Below are 22500 nucleotides of genomic sequence, written 5' to 3' on the forward strand. Positions count from 1 at the left end.
AATCCTCATTAACATATATATATATATATATTACACATAACATGAGGATTTTATTTCATAAAGCTCATTTGTACAAATATATACGCTTTATTTTCACATGTGGAGAAAAGGCTTATACAGCCAATCAGAATGGCGTACAGCTATTTCACAAGTGGAAGTATAACCAATCAACGATAGCGTAAAGGCGTTTCCATGCCAATCACTCGCGCATCTCGTGCAAATCGTGCAAATCCTTACTTTGTTATTGAATTAAATCAAATTTGCATTTGGTTCTATTGTTAGTGAGTTTTTGTTTCTAATTTGCGTTCAGAAAACTATTTTAATGAAAATTCTCGTCTTATGTGTAATAAACAGTTCACGACATAGAAAGTGCTTTGTACGAGGTTTTATTCACTGGTAATGCAAGGGTGAGGTTAAATGGTCATTTAATCGCTACTCTGAGTTTCATGCTCCATACGGAGCAATCTTCAGGCAACTGCCAGAAAAAACGGTTACAATCAAAGATATTTGAAAATACAAAACAATACACAATAGATGCTAAGTTTGTTACGTGACGTGTCACACGGGATCTTCATCATTAACTAAGTGAAAACATTTTTCAAGAGAAATTTCCTAGCATGTCTACAACCCGATACATGCTCATTTCTCCTGTTGAGAGTTGACATTTCTGGCCTGCGTAATATGAAAAAATTTCTCCCACAGGCACAAGTTGCATCTCTTAGTTACATTCGAATAAGACCTAGCTTGTTTCACTTTCCGCCATCTAATGTCATTTGCAATGTTCCGATCTTTTAAGCTCCATATATACTTACTAAGCTCGGTAGCATGTTTGTACCGCTCAAACCATACATGTTCATTTCGTAATGAGCGGTACAAACATGCTACCGAGCTTAGTAGTCATATATATATATGTATATATATATATATATATATATATGTATATATATATATGACTACTAAGCTCGGTAGCATGTTTGTAAAGGTCCTTCCAATTCGGCTGAATGGCGGGGTTGGTTCAGTGGCCGAGTGGTAAGGCATCTGACCGGTAACCAGGAGACCCGGGTTCGATTCCCGGCTGAACACATTTTCACTCATTTCCTTTGTTGTATCGATTTCTGTTCCCATCCTACACTACTAATTAATACTTGTCAGAAATCACTGTGAATCGCCTTCTGAAGGGAATAGGTTGGTGATCCAAAGGTAAATGAGGCAGTTAGTTGTTGTTATTTCCCCGCTCAAACTTACACAATTATTTCATATATAGGGGGAAATTTACTGTGAATCGCTGATCAACTTGAGCATAGTGACGCGATCCTCACTGCAGAAAATGTGCGATTCTCCTCAGAGCTTGCCATTTAAAGGTCCTTCCAATTCGGCTGAATGGCGGGGTTGGTTCAGTGGCCGAGTGGTAAGGCATCTGACCGGTAACCAGGAGACCCGGGTTCGATTCCCGGCTGAACACATTTTCACTCATTTCCTTTGTTGTATCGATTTCTGTTCCCATCCTACACTACTAATTAATACTAGACAGAAGCCACTGTGAATCGCCTTCTGAAGGGAATAGGTTGGTGATTCAAAGGTAAATGAGGCAGTTAGTTGTTGTTATTTCCCCGCTCAAACTTACACAATTTTATATATATATATATATATATTTTTTTTTTTATTATTTTTTTTATTATTATTTTTTTTGTGTGTGTGTATGAAGAAGGCCGGAAATCCAACGATGTAGTCACTAGCCAGCGGCAGTGAACTACTACTGACTGATCCTTTTTGAATGAAAAACATGTGTGCCGTGAGTGGGAGTATAATTAATTAGCTGTTAGCCTGTGAATCACCATCGGGTGATCCGATGTAGTCCTGGTCCTGAATGTCAAACATTGCCGGGGAACCCCGTGGCGAACCAGTATCTTCACTGATTGCTCTGTTTCCAGCAGGGTTGTCGTGATGGCGCAGTGGTTAACACACCCGACTAGTAACCAGGGGGACGCGGGTTCGATTCCCACTCACGGCACGTATGTTTTTCGTTCAAAAAGGATCAGTCAGTATTGCAACTGGCAACTGCAACTGGCGGCTAGTGACTACATCGTTGGATTTCCGGCCTTCTTCATGCACACAAAAGTATATATATATATATATATAGATGAGGCAGTTAGTTGTTGTTATTTCCCCGCTCAAACCTACACAATCATTTCATATATAGGGGGAAATTTACTGTGAATCGCTGATCAACTTGAGCATAGTGACGCGATCCTCACTGCAGAAAATGTGCGATTCTCCTCAGAGCTTGCCATTTAAAGGTCCTTCCAATTCGGCTGAATGGCGGGGTTGGTTCAGTGGCCTAGTGGTAAGGCATCTGACCGGTAACCAGGAGACCCGGGTTCGATTCCCGGCTGAACACATTTTCACTCATTTCCTTTGTTGTATCGATTTCTGTTCCCATCCTACACTACTAATTATATATATATATATATATATATATAATTAACATATGGGTTGGTGATTCTATATATATATATATATATATAATATATATATATATATATATATAATTTGCACAAAAGAGGATTGTCTTCCAACAAATAAACTCTTTATTTTACACCCGACTAACAAAAATGATTGCAAGTTGTTTATGTGTAAGCTAAAGTTACCTCTTTTACAAGTTTTAATCAGCGAGCAATCTCAATTAATAGATTAACTCTAAACTAATTATTTTTAAACTTGCTTGCTGAACGTGAAAGCGCCCGCTAAAGTTTAAAAAAGGCGCCAAATTGTTTTAGTACTCTTTGTTGATGTATGCTTAACCTTAGTGGAGAGCTTTAGATTCTGGGACGAGAACGACTACGAGCAACAACACTGAGCACGCGCAAACCAGCATCATTTTGGCGGGAAAAACATGATACCGTCGTCATTTTAGTACCAGATTTTGCAAAAATGTTGTTGTGTCAAAACAATTCAACAGCACTGTAGCACTTTTCGATCAGCAAGAAGACTCAGCTACCAGCAATAAGAATAACTGAGCAACCTATGCTGCCAAAAAAGAGTAAGATTAATCGACCCCGGTTAGAAATTTTCTAACTATTGTCGCTAAAAATGGGCAGTCAAATCTCGTACTCGTTCTCGTCCTCATCCTAGAATCCAAAGCTCTCTAATTTCTCGAAAACGAGTACGACCACGAGAACGTTCTAAACTCGTATTCGTAGTCGTTCTCGTCGTCGATGCTAAAACTATCTTATGTCGTTGAAAGAGGTACCTAGTCCGCAACGCTTTTCTTTACAGTCTCCGACTTCCGAGCTATTCCCTTGGCAATCTTTCCCGCCATTCTCTGGAGCTGGGTTATCGCATATTCTGGTTCTGTTTTGCACTCCCTGGTCGCATGTCACGCTACAGGACGACCAAGAGGACCATCTTCCCCAGTGCCCATCTACGGGAACTGAAAAATATAAACGAATTGTAGAAAAGTGCTCAGTGTCGAATGCCCTGCAATGAATTGTTTTATCATTTCATTGGTAGGACCCCGGGAGCAACCTGTTTAGTGAACAGATTCACAAAAAAATGTTTTTACAATATGGCCGACGTCACTCGAGTGACTGTTTTGTGCAATGCCCGAATGATAATGAAAACGTTTGGAATAAACGCGATCAGAAATCCTACGGGGCTTTAAGGTACAATATTTTTGTATTTTATTTTTTCCTCCATTCATCATGTTACAATATATTAGGATATAAGAAAAAGAGAGACAAGAATGGAGAAGGGCACAATATAGTAAAGACTAGTTAAGGCCCTTGAAATACCTTCTATTAATGTATTACTTTTCGAGCACAAAGACGCAAACACGAGCACACACACATACACACCACGACTGCAATTAACTAGGTTCAATACTGAGCAAAATTATATTTGTAAAGTGCCTTTTTAAAAAGAAGTTTAGATTAGATACTACAAACAGAAAGAGGGAGGTCCGTGCATTCCAATAGTATTTACCAACAACGGTGGGACAAAACGTCCTTATTTTAATTCTAAAGTGAGGAACAAATAATTGTTGGGTAGATGCAGCTGGTGTAGAATAATTATGTTGCTCAGATACGAGAGATAATAAAAAATTACAAGGCTTATTATCAAAGATATGTTCATACATAAATAAGTATGTATACAATTTAAAAATATGACGAAATTCAAGTAAATCTAAATTTATATAATGAGGGGTAATTGAGTCTCGTAAAGGAACATCATTCATTATTCTAACTATTTCCTTCTGTAATCGGATGAGTTGAGATAACGTAACGGGCTGTCATAAGTATTTCCCCACAGGAGACATCCATAGTAAGATATGGGTAGACAAGATAATAATGAATATTAATTAAACACTGATTTCCTAAAATACGCTTAATCTTGGTCATTATATTAATATTTTTACTCACAACACTTTATCACAAACATAATCTATATCATCATGCCAAGACAAGTGACTATCGATAAAAACTCCTGAGTATTTGAAACAGGAAACTTGCTTTAGGCACTGACGTCCTGCCAACATCAATGGTTGTAATAGATTATACTTAATTGTTTGTCGAGGTTGAAAGACAATGTAATTGGTTTTTTGAAGTTTAAAGTTAGCTCATTAGCACATAGCCAGTCATAAATGCTAGGTAATTCTAAATTTATTTGTAGTAGAATTTCATCTATACTTTCTATACTTATATCTGAAACTGTTAAAGAAGTATCATCAGGGAATAATCTCATAGAAAAGAAACTGAAAGCCTGAGGAAAGTCATATATATAAATCGGAAATAGTAGAGGTCCTAAAATCGATCCTTATGGTACAAGGAAATATGCATGGTAGTAGAAGCAACACCATTTACAAAAACTCTTTGCTTTCTTTTACTAAGGTATGATTTAAACCAATTCATATGAGAATTTTAAATACCGGTATGATAATTTGGATACTAGTATCGACTGATTAACAGTGTCAAATGCTTCACTCAAGTCGAGAAATATTGTTACAGCATAGCTACCTTGATCAAGAGATGTAGATTATACTTTCTCAACAAGATCAACAAGACAGTCCATTGTACTATTACCCGGCTAAAAACTATATTGATTCGAAATTATAATATTAACTATCGAAAAGTAATGCACAAGTTGGTTAAATATACATTTCTCTTTACTCAACACAGGAAGAACTGATATGGGTAATTATCACAGAGTAAACGAGAACCCTGTTTAAAGATAGGCATCACTTAAGCATATTTTAGATTAAGTGGGAATACCCCTTGCTTAATAGACAAGTTAATGATATATGTCAAAGGTCGAAAGATCTGAAGTGCAGGCACAGGCAGCTCAGACTCGGAGGGTTAAAAAAATACAAGCATTTGTACGGGAATCTCGATTAAAAAACCGAAAAAGATATTTACACGCAAAAGTTTTAAATAAAAAAAAGCCGTACTTTATTGTCGTGGTGACTTTCTCGCTTCCTGTGTGGTTATTTGCCTGATTGAATGCGACTTAAGCGACTTCTCAACTACCCGGGTTGTCACTCGTACACAAATAAAGGAAAGGCTGGCTGGAAAGTACTAAGTTTCTAGCTTACCTCTTATCTCGCCGATAAAATCACACTTCTCCGGCATTAGTCACGCTCAAACTCCGGCGGTGGCCATACGGATAAATGTACTTCTCTTTGACCAAGTTTCCGCAAGGTCCAGCGAATTTCCATTGCTGAGAAACAGCGATAAATATTCAAATATTCAAAATCCTTTGAAGCATGCTTACAGCGAATTTGGACTCTGGGATACTGGAGACCGAAGGAGTTCTTCAATACTTTTAGGCCCTTCCTAAACAAAAAGGACCATACGCACAATACTGAAATCCACCTAAACGACAGCGGGTCAATCGTCAGAAATCAATGCGAAGTTGCCGAAATACTAGCTGTCTATCTTTCCACTATCGCTGAAGGAATCGGGGATAAAAGCGCCTATATTCAATCAATGCATAGGAGGACTTTGAATACTATCTCTGTGTTCAGAAAATAACAGATAACACAAACGAATAAACAAACGAGATAACTTAAGGTAGGATGGGACCAGGATAATGTTATTGAACTTCTGAAAAGCTATTTATCCAACAGGAAAAATCGTGTAAAGATGGGAAGCAATATCAGCTCCATGGATTTGTCGATCGAGGCTGTCCTTAAGGGTCCCCATTGGGTCCTCTGTCGTGAAATATCTTCCAAAACGAGCTGTCTTATCATGTTAGAGGAATATCAATGTATGCGGATGACCATCAGTTTTACCACACAGGTCGAGACTTACCTACTATACTACTATATCCAAACTTAGACAGTACGGAAACAGCAACCAAGTGGTACGACCTAAATCTGCTAGTTGGCAACCTCAAAGTACCAAACCTTAATCATTTCAGTAATCATAACCATGAAAATAACATCAAGGAATGCGCAATCATCGTAAATAAAGAGAACATCAACACGACCGAAACTCTCCAACATCTAGGAGTCACGATAGACTCAAAATTGAACTTTAATAATCGCGTAAGTATTATTTGTAAAAAAGCCAGTCAAAGGATTGGTGTGCTTATGAGATTCCGCAACTTGATTCCAACAGACGCAAAACTACAACTTTTTAAGACAGCCATTCTGCCATATCTAACCTACTGCCATCTTATATGGCATTTTTGTAAATCTAGTGATAGGCGCAGATTGGAGAGAGTACAAGAAAGAGGCGTAAGGGCTCACTCCACCTATGAACGGTTGCTGCAGAAAGCGAAGTTACCTGCGTTACTATATAGAAGTTTACAAGATACATGCATTTTGATGTACAAAGTCAAACACAAGCTAAGTCCTTTGAATATTCGTAACATCTTTCATGAACCCTATAATTTAAGAAAGTCCGACTTTTCAATTTCCATTAACTTATGGCAAACATTTATTGCGCTATTTAGGACCCACATTATGGAGCAAACTGACAACTGTACGTAAGCGTGATCTCAGCTCTTAGTTAGATGATGGCTGCAGAGGCTGTGCCCTTTTTGTAATTCTTAATTGATTTCTTAATTCTTATTTTATAGTTTATGCATGTATGTATATATAATTTAATTTAGAATTTAATAGGTAGTATTTCTTTGTAAATAATGTCGGATATTATTATTCATGTCTCCACATTAGTATGGGATATCTCCCAAACTAGAAGGTTAGGACACGGTAATAAAGTTTCTTCTACTACAAAGTTTCTACTGCTACACGGATGGTCAACCCTTCACTTGAGCCTCGATAAGGTGAGAAGAAATCAGTGAACGGTTGACCAACGTCAAATTAACCAATCAAAAAGCTCTGATTTATAATTTTGTCTTTCTTGGAGGAAATCTGCGCTTTTTGATTGGTTAATTTGATTTTGATCAAATTCTAACGATCGACCACCTCTGTCCCGATCATATGGCGATGGCAAAAACCTCAGCGACGCTTAAAACTCGAGCAGGATTTTGAGGTTGCAGAGCAGTGTAAATGCAATGACTTTTGGCACGATGCTAGCAAAATTATCAACTTTTCACGTGCCAACTATTCTGTCCTTAGTATGATAACAAATACAGTACTAGAGTATATTTATAACACCCACAGCCACAGGATACTACAGTGGAACTAAATCATTCAGCAGCCAGCACAACTTCAGACTTACGCCAATGCTGTCTCATTAAAGGGAGCAAGGTCTATTATGGAATGGACTGAAGTTCATGACCTTATTCTCGCAAAAGAAGTACGATTGTCGGAGCCTTGGATCTATAAATCACGGACAGTGGATAGAGAGAAAAAAAAGAGAGAAGAAAAAGAGCGTTCGAGAGCATTTCAATCTGATGCTCGAAAAATTCAAGGCAAAGCGCAGACATGAAGCAAAACATAGTGGAGTTGATGCGGAAGACAGCAAATTGGATGTCTTGATGGAAGAAATATCAGACAAATGGGAAGAGGCAGAAACAAAAAATGTTTCTTTTCCCAGAAAACAAAAGGCTGAGGCAGATCGCGCTACAGGCGAGGAAATCAGGAAAAAAGCATGCGAGCAACTCAAGAAAACCAAGAAACGGAAGGGGGAAACTGAATCTAAGCCCAAAAAAACCAGAAGAAGTGGTGACGAAATCTTGGAATTTCTTACAGAGAAGAAGCTGGCAGTCCGCCAAGCCGAATCCGAGCGCCAGTCCAACGCCCAGGAGGAACTGTTAGCTGCACAAAGGGAACAACAAAAGCTACATACCACCATGTTGCAAATGATGCAGAACCAGAACAATGCTATTTTCCCGCTGTTGTCTAAGATGTCAGACAACGACGATAAGTGACATTTACTAGTTTCCTTTCTTTTTTTTTTGAGAGAGAGCAATTCTGAGTTTGACTAAAGAAATTACATTCTTTTTTTTTGCTTTTGTACATGCCAAAGTATATTATCTGGCTTTTGCCTCCGACTTCCGACTTCCTTGGATAGGCGTGGTCACTATAAATGCACATAGGCAGCCCTACTGGAGACACAGCATGACGATCCAAGAGAGGTAGTTGTCTGGACTCTGCAAGAATCCCTGAATCATGTCGTCTACCCTCTATATAAAAACAAGGACATTTGATTGTAACAGTTTATTTATAAATTCATACTTTTCAGCCAAGGAAAGACAAAACTAGATTCCTTGTTCGAGGGTTAAAGGCCATGCCATGTGTTAATTTAATGGAGAATATTTTGAGTAATAAAACTTACTTTCTATCGACACAAGGCATGAGACAATATTGCAATCGATGTTCAACTAGATGTACTGTCTCGCAAATGTGCTGTTGTGATATTTTGGTGTGGTTGTCAGGAATGGCCGAGGGAGGGGTGGGGGGGGAAGCTGAAAATATTTATTTATTTATTTTCTAGTAAAATTCATTTTGTGATTGACTTACCAACTGGCCCATACATGTTTGCAATGAGTCCATTGGGAAGGGCAATGGACTGAAACGTTATAGCCTGAACACGCTTATGCCCATTGTGAACAGGCCTTGGTACTCCCCGGGTCTACAGATCGGTCTAACTGTCCCGTCGATGAAGCCGAAGCAATTGTTCAACGCTGCTCCCTTTAATGAGACAGCATCAGCATAAGTCTGAAGCTGTGCTGGCTGCAGAATGGGTTAGTTCCACTGTAGTATCCTGTGGCTGTGGGTGTTATAAATATACTCTAGTACTGTATTTGTGAGGACAGGAATCAGTCGTCCAATGCTCGCTATCATATCCGAGTACCTACAAGGATACGCAAGTCGTCGTAACAACATGCAAAGCCCTTCTTGGTCATCGGCAACTAATCGCTGTGGACAAACAAATTCATCTGGCATTTGGAATGCAGCAGCTAGAGCATGACTGTCGCGTTTTTTCACTCGAAATTCAGCTTAACACTCCAAATCGTCCATCTCCCCAAGGTCGAATCTGCCGTAATCGTCGTAAGGAAAATCAAGATTTTTGGAGGAGTTCAAATCATACAACAAAATAAACTCATCCTCATCTATGATATCTTCGAATCATGCCAGAGCTTAAAGGTCTGGTGTTTCTCGAAACGTTGCCATCAATGTAACTAAAAGACAAACTGAACTACTGAAAAAATAAACCAACCAACCAAAACAGAACAGCGGCGGCGTGTACTTTGCAGCTTAACTTTCTAATTTCGCGTCAAATGGTGGCAGCCTCGTCCCATTCCATTGCGGCCCTCGCCGCCCCTTCGCGACCGCCTCCAGTGGTTGCGTAAGGCCTCTATTTTATGTGACGACGCGTCGGACCTGAAGGAAAATCAAAGCGTCCCAAAAAATAACCCATCAAATCACTCAGGACAACGCAGAAAATAGTGGGTAAGTGAACTTTATTTATCTGGCTGTCAATAAAATAAATTTTCGAAAAGAAACGTCGCGATTTGAAATTTTAATGGAACACTTTCCTCGATCATGTGAATCCGCACGTTACAAAAACTGTCTCAAATTAACGTGACGTCAGGCGCTCTCATCCTTAGGGTTGTCTGCCTGTAGTAACAACTGGAAGTTCTCGATCTCCCAGGATTAATTTCATCCCCCCTTATTGCAGCATTAGTAGATTGGGGTTCTGCAGCAATTGCATGCAAGAGGATAAAAACTCTAATAACGTGATATTCACGGACGTGTGTTCCGTTCTCCTCGAAAACCACAGCAAGCTGAGCTTTCATCGAAAGTGGGAGCAACCAAAGCTTAAACTCAGACCGAAACATCTTGTAAGAGTGCATGTGTGGGCCGGAATCTCCAAGAAGGGGCCAACGCAAATTACAATATTCGAAGGAAACATGGACGCGCAGTTTTATGTTGCCGAGATCCTCAGCAACTGGCTGCTTCCATTTTTTCGCGATAACTTCCCCGATGGTCACCGCTTCCAACAAGACAATGATCCAAAGCATACAAGTCTCGTCGCCAGAAGCTTCATGGAAGATAATGGAATATATTGGTGGAAGACTCCCCCTGAATCTCCAACCCGATTGAATTGCTTTGGCACGAACTAAAGCGTTTCCTTCAGAACCAAGTTAAGCCGAAAACAAAAGAAGAGCTCATGGACGGCATCGACAGATTTTGGAGCGAGAAAGTGGAGACGGAGAAGTGTTCGACATACATCGGGCATTGTCAGAAGGTATTGTTAGTCGTTGTTGGGCGGGAAGGAAAAGAATCCGGCCATTAGCAACTAACAACTGTAAAAGTAGAAACCCGCTTTTATTTTTATTTTTTATGTTATTTAGAAGTGTAACTGAGGTCGTGTAAGAAATGATCGTTCACCTTAGTGCACACAAGTACATGTATTATCAAAAAATAAGCAAAAATAATCTCATAGTGTAGTTTTCCTTGAATAAAAAAATCTCAAAAATACAAGACTTGAAGCTAGTAAGAAAAAACAAAGCCGCGATCGACCGACATATCGTCATAATTTACAAAAAAAAAGTTAAGACGTCATACGAACAACCACACAAAAATCATGTCGGCGAATATCACGGCTTTCCGCGCACAACTTTTTCTATGAAGTGAATTGATGGAAAAACTCATTCCGTATAAGTTTTGGGGGCATAAAGTGCAAAATACCCTGTCCAACTTAACCTGCTATCAGGCTCTATTTTAGTTGCGCGTGGTATGTACTGGGGGGTTAGCGAAACGAAAAATAGGGCCAATTAGTCTCACAGGAAACATTTTAGGACGCTTTCCATTTGATAGAACTGACCGGCCAGACCAGGCATTTGGAAAGACCAACTCTACAACGCCTTCAAATTAGCACACTTGGAGGATGATATGTACTCTTCCAGAAGAATGCGAAGGATTACCTCGCAAGTGTTCCTTCAAATTGTTGCATTTTCTTTGCAAACTGATGGGTCTAGCCGGCCAGTCCTGACAAAAGGAAAGCGCCCTTAGTTTCTGGAACGTGAGTTTTAAGTCAACTCAACTGATGGAAATATTATGAAGCAATCTTGACTCCAAGTTGTACAAACAAACCATGTTATGTACAGTGAGTAAATAAAGCTGTTTGATGTACAGTTATTCAAAACATGGACTCATGTAACTTGCGATTTTATCAGCATCTCTTCATGCTGATATATACGTCCTTTGTCTTATCCAGGAAACCAATGTGCATCGGCTTTCACTGCCATTTGAAAGAACCAACTATTCAGCTTTCAAAACATCAGAGAAGTGGGTGCCAAAGTACTTTCGACCACACGGCCACAGAGCTTCCCAACGGAATCGGAAGTAAGCCCCCTCGGTGAGTCTTTGTAACTCTTGGGGCAAACTTCTTGTTTAAATATTGTTTATAATAAATAAATAAATAAATAAATAAAGAATCGCTAATTTCACTCTTTCCAGAGATTAAACCCGATTCTGGACAAATTATGAGATGTTTCAAATGGCATATCTACATTTATATAAATATAATGAAGTTGCACTGTCACGTTGTTGTATAACTGAGAAAAAAAGGCAGCAAATTTCTTTGCACGCTAACTCGATCAGTCTCGAGGACTTCGCGAAAGCTGCGCGCAATCACGATGGCGTTTTCACTTCCGGCGTTTAAACAGCCAATCAGATCACGAGTTGGGTCGGCCAAAATCCGGAATTTTTGAGAGACTTTTGGTCAGGCCCAATTTTAGCGAACGACAGCATAAGAGAACCTATGGGCGAAGATAAAAATGGGCCTGATCGCAGGTTACGTCCAACTAGTTTCTGGATAAATACACAGCAAAGGGCTAATTAAATATTCAAGTTGAAATCGACAACGCGGGCACAAAGAGACCGATCGATGATATCGTAGAACTTACAACGCTAGGTAAACACTTCAACGAAGAAACTTACATGCCTTGCCAGAGTTTCTGACGAACGCGAAAAATGATGGAAACCAACAATACGCTAAAATAAAACCCGTAAAATAGACAGGAAGAAACGCGTGAAAATTGTCTTCTCGAAAGCCCTCCAACGTCTCGAAACTCGACTCGAGCCACGATCCGCGAAGTCTTCAAGAATCGAGTTTCGCAGGACTGTCGACTTACCTTTGCACGGTAATTTAGGTGCCTCGCAATCCTTAAAAAATATGTCGTCCACGGCAATGTCACCTCTGTGGTCAGGACCACGCACACCCTCAAAAGTAACCTTAAAATTAAACAACAGAAGCTTTGAGAAAAGAGAGAAAGTAGCAAAAAACATCGTCATTGTCAAGCTGTGAAAGAGAAGGCGACCACATAATTCCACGATAGTCAGCAAACATCAAGTGAAACCTGTTGCGATACCTGGAATTCTTGATCGCTTTGAATTTTAACACTAGCTTGGCGCCATTTATCTCCCTGTTCGCCACTCTTTCTCCAAAACACCGCCATTGACTATCACTCTTAGTTCCCCCATTCCGCCGCCAAGAATGTGATACCAGAAGGAGAGGTTTTGACAGCATCCAGCGGGGAAGACTTTGCTAGAGAAACAAGATGTGTCTCCAGGCTCTGCAGGGAGTGAAGCCTCGAAATATAAATAATTACCTGGGTGGGAAATTTAAACAGAAGTAGGAAATGAGTAACAAAGACAACTCTTCCTGTGTATCGCTTTAGAATTCTCCCTTACTGTAGAGCATTAATAGAAATTTCCGTTTATACGAAGAGGCTGTACATGCATGAAAGACATAAATATGAACTGAAGATAGGGGAGTTGAAGCATGGCAGATTCCATTCGCATGCATGTAGCCCTATTTCCCCGGTTTCCGCATTGTTGGGATACAACACTTGTTGCTCATTGAGGTTATGAACGTTACTTGAGCAGCAAGGAAAAAAAAAACAGAAGAAGTAAATCGTATGCCGTTAAAGTCCAATTTTTAGGCTTTCTTTGCGTCACTACTAAGGTAACATTCGTAATTGCGATGTTCAAAAATGTGAACATTCCCCTATTCGCATCTCAAGTAGATGCCATTCACATATGTGTAGCTTCTTCATATCTACATGCTCTGCTATAGGTCACCCAAGAATAAAGTACTGAATATTAAAAGTACATTGCATAATGTCTCTGAAAATTTGAACGTAGTATACCAGATAATCTCTAAGCAATGCTGCTTTGAAAATTCAAAATTTTAATGAGAGACAAAATGCCAACAAAGATTCCATTGCAGAATCCTGACTCACCCGAACCAGATGTGTGGTCTCCCTGTGGACCAGTGCTTAAGCTGCTTGTGGCTCCAGCATTAAGTTTCCAATAAGGACAGCAATTGGACTGGTTGCAGAAAGTCCAGTGACACATTCCACGCGCTTCAAATTCGCAATCGTTTGGACCTGCATTTTATTTAAAAGAAATCAAACTAAGGCAAACCAATTGGTTGATACATCCTTGCGTTTATGAACTCTTCAATGCATTGAATTATGAACTGATTTCATGCCAACACCTCAGGGCTTTGTATTTGGAAAAATTATCGACAGAGTCGGGAACCACCATATGTAAACATTTATACAGAGCACTGTATTTTGATCATGTTAAATACTTATTTGCACTGAGTCGATTTTTGTGCGATTTTAAAGCTCGATTTTTTTTTTGTTTTTTTGCTGTCAGAGTTTGAGTTACTTTGTTGCATCTGCGATAGTATTCAGGTGAGGTTTCAAGATCGTTTCTCTTCTCGCAAGTCCGTGCTGATGTGAAAATCAACCGTGACCCCTCTACTCCTCGCATCTCCTCAGTTTTGCCCATGCAAGCGATTGACTTTTAAGCCTGGTTTCCATATTATCGTCCGGATCGCCCTGATCGCCCTGATCGCCCCACTCGTTTTGAATAATGTTCGGAGGCGATCGGGACGATTATATGGAAACACTACCGAGACGATCGCAATCGACCCGCGGGCGACTGAGACGACCTCGATCGTCTTGATAGAACTCAGTTCTATCCAAGCGATCGAGGTCGTCTCAGTCGCCCGGGTCGATAGCGATCGTCAGGGAAGTGTTTCCATATAATCGTCCCGATCGCCTCTGAACTTTATTTGAAACGACTGGGGCGATCGGGACGATCATATGGAAACCAGGCTTAAATGAAGATGTTTTAGAGTCGGACTGGTTCCATAAGGTAATTTTAGCAACGAAGACAGCCACGGCAACGACTGCGCCACAAGGCAAGAATGGTATTGGTGAAAAAGGAAATATAATTGTGCTGCACGTGGGGCACGCATTTCTGTGCATTTCTTTGCTGTATTCCACAAAACAACAACGTGAAATCACCAAATTTTAGGTTTTAATGACGACGCAAGCATACAGCAATGAACCATTCATTTTGTACCTGTACTTTAAAACCGTTCGTACCAATCGGAGTTTAATTTTGGAGTGACCTTTTAGTTCACGTTGCCGTTGTCCTTTGTTTAACTCCTTATTATCAGTGTGCACTATTCACACAATTAGACGAGTTCGGCATGACTTTCATAGTCGATAATTTTTCATTTACACAGACCTTTTGTCGCGGTACTCTAAAGTTCTGAGAAAGTTAGGGAAACTAGGCTTGAGAGTCCTATACACAACAAATTTTAAATACCGGTACTCTCACTTGAAAGCATTGACAAAAGACTGTAGTCAGCAGAGATATGCATTCAAGAAGGCCGTTGTAATTATATGAATACTGAAATAAACTTCCCGCCCATTAAATGAATATCGTTGAACTTTTAATTATTATGTCGTTGAAAGAAGTACCTAGCCCGCAACTATTTTCTTTACAGCCTCTGACTTCTGAGCTATTCCCTTGGCAATCTTTCCCGCCATTCTTCGGAAATGGGTCATTGCATATTCTGGTTCTGCTGCGCTGCCCCTGGTCGCATGTCACGCTACAGGATGACCACGACGACCATCTTCCCCAGTGCCCATCTACGGGAGCTGAAAAATATCAACGAATTATAGAAAAGAGCTCAGTGTCGAATGCCCTGCAATGAATTATTTTATCATTTGATTCGTAGGACCTTGGGAGCATCCTGTTTAGTTAACCGACACACACACACACATACACACACAAAAAGAATGTTTTAGAATATGGCCGACGTCACACGAGTGACTGTTTTGTCCAATCCCCGAATTATATTCAAAACTGCTGGAATAAACGTGATCAGAAATCCTACGGGGCCTTAAGGCACGACATTTTTGTATTTTTGTATTTTATTTTCCTCCATTCATCATTCATTAATGTATCATTTTTCGAGCACAAAGACGCAAACACAAGCACACACACACATATGCATAAACACACACCACGACTGCAACACAAACATTTGTAAAGTGCCTTCTTAAAAAGAAGTTTAGATGAGATAGTACGATTAGAAAGAGGGAGGTCCGTGCATTCCAATAGTCTTTACCAACAACGGTAGGACAAAACGTCCTTCTATTAATTCTAAAGTGAGCAACAAATAATTGCTGGGTAGATGCACCTCGTGTAGAATAATTATGTTGCTCAGATACGAGAGGTAATGAAAAATTACAAGGCTTATTATTACAGATATCTTCATACATAAATAAGCATGTATACAATTTAAATAATGAGGGACTGGGGCTAGCTGTCATGGCGGTTGGTACATTTCTTTAACCGTCCAACAAACTATGGCGGTTTCCTGACATTGAGGAGTTTTACTTGTATATGTATAAATTGAGTTAGTTCCTATTGACTCGTGAAAGCTGTTTTCACAATAAATTAAGTTTCTCAGACCAAAGAATGTCAAATACTCGAGTAAAGAAACGTGCACGTGGATCAAGTTCGACCGCTGAAGAGGATGTAACTGACACAATGATCCTGGAAAAGCTGTCCAGCATCCAAGTAGACATTAAAGCATCAAAGGACGAAGGCAGTGAGGCAGTGTCGCCCAGTGGTTAGGGCGCTTGCCTTGAGATCCGGAGATCCCGGGTTCAAGACCCGCTCTGACCACTCGTTGAATTTGATCCTAGTCGTCCCTGGTTCAACTTCCTAGCTACACTTGTAAATAGCCAACTGGTTTGCCTCCTGCCAGTTGGGATTCTTAAAAGTTTCAGTTGTTGTGTTCTGTTGTTTCGTTGATTGTGTTTCATTGGCCCTGAAAAGCCCCTATGGGGAGCGGTCAATTAAGTATGTATTGTAACTGAAAAGTGAAATCCCTGCAGTCAAATCAGAACTAAGTGAAGTAACTAAGTCGCTGAACGCCATAAGGGAAGAAGTGCAATCACTTAAACAGAAGAACAAAGATTTACAAGACCAGTGCGACACCCTCGCACGCGTGTAGACAAAATGTGGGGTAGGCCATGGAGTATACGTGTAGGCCATGGCCTGCCCTGTGGCCTACTCTATGGCCTACCGGTGGTCAAATTTAAAAAAAAACGCAGAGCATTGCCGCAAATCTTTCAACTTTAGGACTGTATCACAAACGAGTTTCTTCTGCTGTTTTGGCGGTCACGGTTTGATCAGTATGAACCTACTGATTGAGTCAGGAAACACTAATTTAATTAGACAACCATGTAATACAAAGAGACTATGTGAATTCGTAACATATAAGTATTCATGATATTATATATTCTAGTATTGACCCCATTCGTGTAATTCAGCCTTAGCTGCAAAACGGAAGGAAATAAACACAGTATCTATCTATCTATCTATCTATCTATCTATCTATCTATCTATCTATCATCTATCTAACAAGGAATCGAGGAGTAGAATGCAGGATAAACTCAACTTTGGGCAAACATAATGACGACTAGTCCGACTACTGCGTGACAGTAAGGAAAACCAGCGGGTCGTTGTGGACTGGGTTCCAGTTTCTTTTTGAAAAGATGTCTGCGGACGGCTCGGACGTGGTGGGGGTCCGTGGGTCTTCCGTCCATTTGATTTCCATGAAAAATGGAAAATGAAAAAATGGATTTTGTATTTTTAATGTTTCATATAAACTCTTGTTCTTAGGCCATCGTAGCTTCATTAGGAAAATAACACAAACAGCGGTGATAAACATTGTATTCCAACGCATTTTTATAAAACTTGACGTTTCGTATGCTAGTCAACACACATTTTCAAAAGTGACCGTTACAATTTTTAAAAACTATATATATATCGTAAACAATAGGGGTCTGGAACCTAGACTGAGAAAAATGATCTGCAGCAGTACGTGTCTAGACATAATGAAAAGTAATAGCTAAAACAGCAATAACTTCTCACTACTAATATTTACATTAAGGGAAGGCTTTAGCTCTTGAATGAACAAAGTCTCTTTAACTTTACAGTGAAAGTCAGTTTTTCCGGACGCTAAAATGTCAAAGTGATCCCATTTATGTTTCATTTGTTTTTACCAAGGAACGTTGAGAATAAAATTCCGACAAACACAAACATGAAAATCATGGTTTCTTATTGAATGAAAATTAAAAATGACAATACAAATCTTTAATTTTTATTTGCAAAGGAACTGAAGAAGAATTGAATAGCAGCCAATCGATTTGAAATTATTCTTTTTCAGAACCTTTCCAATCGGGGTCTAATTCTTTGATTTTTCAAGGAAGGGGCTGTCAAGATGGAGGAAATGATCCATGCAGCAAATATCCGATCAATTTCCAATTTTCCTCCGTCGATGATCAAATAAAAATGAAAAATTGACAAACCCTTCCGCACCATGGGACGGACAAGTCGAGATCGCAACTGACAGGGCTGGGGTTGGGAGAAGTCACGCAACCCTTGGAGGGAAGGGGAGGGGAGTTGAGTTATGGCGGCTACAAGGCTCTCCTAGGAGTCATATTTTTATTTCCTCGCCACAAATGTGAAAGCTATGTGGTTCCCTGCATGTTCAGACGTTTTCAACGACTTGGACCTCCACTAGGCTGCCTTTTTAAAGGCCAAAAATTCACATGCGCCAGGTACGTGATATTCGCATTTGCTCGAAGTAGCATTTTGTATGAATCGAAATACATCAAATGAAGCAACTTTTCCAGAATGAGACGACAACCAAAAGTTTGAAATCGCAGGAAAATTAACGCTTTGGAACAATGGTGGATTTCTATTTACTACTTTTTCAAACACAGTGAGAAAATCAGGAAAATGTGAATGGAAGTGTTTCCTTCTTGCTGAACTTTGGCAGGGCAACCCTAAAATCCGGAATCCAGAATCCGAAATCACAGGTCATTGTTTTACCAATACAGAGAGTAAAAGCTATCATAAACATTCATAAAAGCTAACCTTAGGCCTAAAAACGTTTGTTTAGGCCTACTTAGGCCTAAGGTTAGCTTTTATGAATGTTTAGGATAGTAATATGAGTATTGCTCATAGCTGCAAATTTCAGGCGGCTGTTTGACTTTATCCTCATGTTTCACTTTATCCTCCGTGAAATCACATCCCTTATTATTGAGTACTGATCAGGTTATTCCTATAAGATGAAAGGAAAATGTATATGACACAATTATAATTTTACCAGCTTAGCTTGTGAGAGTGTGATCCATGGTGTGTTTAAATTCAGTGCTTTGAACAGCTTTATACATGTGAAAATGTATTCTTGAGAACAAATGAAAAACAAAAACCCACGAGTTTGGAAAGAAAGAGTGCTGATTTACCTGTATCTTTATAAGCTTATTCAAGGGGCAAACTTGACTGCAAACCATAATTTCGCCTCGGTAGCGTTAATTTTCCTGCGATTTCAAACTTTTTGTTGTCGTCTCATTCTGGAAAAGTTGCTTTATTTGATGTATTTCGATTCATACAAATACTACTTCGAGCAAATGCAAATATCACGTACCTGGCGCATGTGAATTTTTGGCCTTTAAAAAGGCAGCCTAGTGGAGGTCCAAGTCGTTGAAAACGTCTGAACATGCAGGGAACCACATAGCTTTCACATTTGTGGCGAGGAACTAGTAGAGCCTTGTAGCCGCCATAACTCAACTCCCCTCCCCTCCCCTCCCCTCCAAGGGTTGCGTGACTTCTCCCAACCCCAGCCCTGTCAGTCTCGTTCGTCCCGTGGTGCGGAAGGGTTTGTCAATTTTTCATTTTTATTGGATCATCGACAGAGGAAAATTGGAAATTGATCGGATATTTACTGCATGGATCATTTCCTCCATCTTGAAAGCCCCTTCCTTCAAAAATCAAAGAATTAGACCCTGATTGGAAAGGTTCTGAAAAAAATAATTTCAAATCGATTGGCTGCTATTCAATTCTTCTTTCTTCCTTTGCAAATAAAAATTAAAGATTTGTATTGTCATTTTTAATTTTCATTCAATAAGCAACCATGATTTTCATGTTTGTGTTTGTTGGAATTTTATTCTCAACGTTCCTTGGTAAAAACAAATGAAACATTAAAAATACAAAATCCATTTTTCATGGAAATCAAATGGACGGAAGACCCACGGACCGGTAGGCCATGGCCTACCCCACGTTTTGTCTACACCCCGGCATGCCGTCTTTAGTGCGTATGGAGATGATAAATTTTTTGATGTATTCAGTATTCATTCTAATCAGCTTAACCGCTGGAATAACTTCCATTTTCCTGTCTTCGACCTTCGTTTTCAAAAGCCGTTTAAGCAATCGTACATCTCGTTCAGTTCAAGTTTGAGCGGCATTTCTGTTTTCTTGTTCTAAAATAAATTCTTCAAATGAGCAAACAGAAGCAGACCTTCCTTCGGCCATTTTTCAAAGCGCGCGGTTTTTGTGAAACGGCTGTCGGATGACGTTCCATTCGATACGTTCATTCATCACTAGTGAAATTTCGTCGTTCGCGTTGCTGATTGCACGAACGATATTTCTTCACAGTGAAATTTTATCGTTCGTGTTCCTGATTGGGTACATTCAGAATCAGTGCGAATTTTATTCACATCATTTTCGTGGATAAATCTCAGTACCTATAAAATAAATTTAATTATAGAACCCTGTCTAAAGATAGGTACCACTTAAGCAATTTCTAGATTATCTGGGAACACCCCTTGCGTAATAGACCCTAATGATAATATATGGCAAAGGTCGAAAGATCTGAAGTGCAGCCACAACAGGCGGCCCAGACTCGGAGGGTAAAAAGTATAAGGATTTGTATGGGAATCTCGATTAAAAACTGAAAAAAGATATTTACACGCAAAAGTTTTCGTACTTTATTGTCGTGGTGACATTTTTCGCTTGTTGTGTGTTATTTGCCTGATTCAGAATGCGATTTAAGCGACTTCTGAACTTCCCTGGTTGTCACTCTTACACAAATAAAAGAAAGGCTGGCTGTAAAGTAATTTCTCGCTTACCTCACATCTCGCCGATAAAATCACACTTCTCCGGCATCAGTCACGCTCAAACTCCGGCGATGGCCATACGGATATATTTACTCAGTCTCTTTGACCAAGTTTCAAGGTCCAGCGAATATCCATTGCTGAGAAAAAGCGATAAATATTCAAAATCCTTTGAGTGTCACTCACATCGAATTTGGACACGGCCAGCCGTGTCCAAATTCGTTGTAAGCGAGCCTGGAAGGATTTTGAATATTTGAATATTTATCGCTGTTTCTCAGCAACCTTTGCTAAAAATGGATGAAGCTTATCTACACCGAACGATTTTTTACCATCAAGATTATCAAGGAGCAGAAAAGCTTTCATTAGAATTGAGATTTAGTCTGTTTTAAGTAAGAAGTAAAATGTTATTTACCGAAGCATTTTTCATCAGAACATTTTTGTTCATCAAATTGAATACCATAAGGATCTGCTTGAGGGCAATTGTACCGATCACGTGACGAACAAAAACGCTGACGATAGTGCACACATTCATCAACATATCCCTCAACACAAGGACCAAATGATGACCATGAACTCCATCCACGGCTGGGACCTTGGAATAAAAGTGAAATTACAAATGAATGATCTTGGCAATACTGTTTCGAAAGAACCAAACTCTGTGTTAATCTCAAGCAGTTACAACTTTACGAAGCTAATATTACCTGAACAATCGTATAATGCATTTAGCTGAGCAATATCTGTTACTGAAGCCATTCCGCTGTCCAAGTTCTTTGTTTGGGTCGCCAATGAGTTGAATGGTGGGTTTACCATTGCTTGAAAAGGTTGTTTTCCCATAATGCATTAGGCTGTCTGTGTCGTACACTTCATTTAAATAATCAATATCTCGAAGATCATATTTGTTGAAATTGTGTTCTTTACCTGAAAGAAGGCAACAACAAGATTCAAATTATTCAAACTTTTGTCCGGCAAATACAAAAAGTTCAGTTACTCAGGGAAAGCTTGTAGTTCAAAGAACCGCGTGAATTTCGCCCCCCATGCACGCCTGACTTGCGCAAAAGACGGATCTTATGAGAAAATTCATATGTTACTTACAACCCTAAACAAAATAAAAAATTGACAAAACCACGAAGTGAAATCTTCGTTTTTACTCGTATGATCATTCGCCATGTTTATTGACGAAAACAAAAAAAAATATTGCAATAAGAACAGAGCGCAATTCCCGAAGGATTTTGGGACACCAAAATGGCGATCATGATTTCATTATGATATGCAAACTAAGAATTGCGACTTTTGGATCATGCAGAAGTGCAACTTTAATACGAGTTCATGCTCATTGATTGTTTTCAGTCAATGAACAGGCTTGTTAAGTTGTTGAGTTGTTTTCAAGTGCGCGTTCTCAAAACGAAGACCTCGTACTCGTACCAGCCCTACGAGTTTTCAGCAAACTTTCCACGTGTTTTTGTGAGAGAATGGAGCTCAAAGGAGTGTGCCACCCACTCCTTTCGGCAGTAGAGAATTCTTAACTTGCACGACTTTGATCCATTGCTATCATCCTTGCTGATGAGGTCTAAACAGGCCGAAACAGCTGTCCATGACTGATGCTGCTGTCCGGGTGATATAGCTCTATGTTTAAAGGTAAAGGCCACATAGCGAGTTGGTGTCGGAGCGTGTCACCTTGCTTTGAATTCCAGTGTTGGTAGATCAAAAGGTTGCCAAAGACAAATCGGCAGACGAATAGAATGTCTTTTTTGTCGGAAAACTGAGCGAGGGTGTGTCTAATTCTCTTATTTGAACAGGCCAACATAG

At 39.7% G+C, this 22500-nt stretch overlaps 1 pseudogene; it reads right to left on the reverse strand.

Moving 5' to 3' along the window:
• Positions 1-22500, reverse strand: part of LOC138046824 (MAM and LDL-receptor class A domain-containing protein 1-like) — a 56793-nt pseudogene that overhangs the window by 18989 nt on the left and 15304 nt on the right.

Source organism: Montipora capricornis, chromosome 4, assembly GCF_036669925.1.
Source record: "Montipora capricornis isolate CH-2021 chromosome 4, ASM3666992v2, whole genome shotgun sequence".
Classification (NCBI taxonomy): Eukaryota; Metazoa; Cnidaria; class Anthozoa; order Scleractinia; family Acroporidae; genus Montipora; species Montipora capricornis.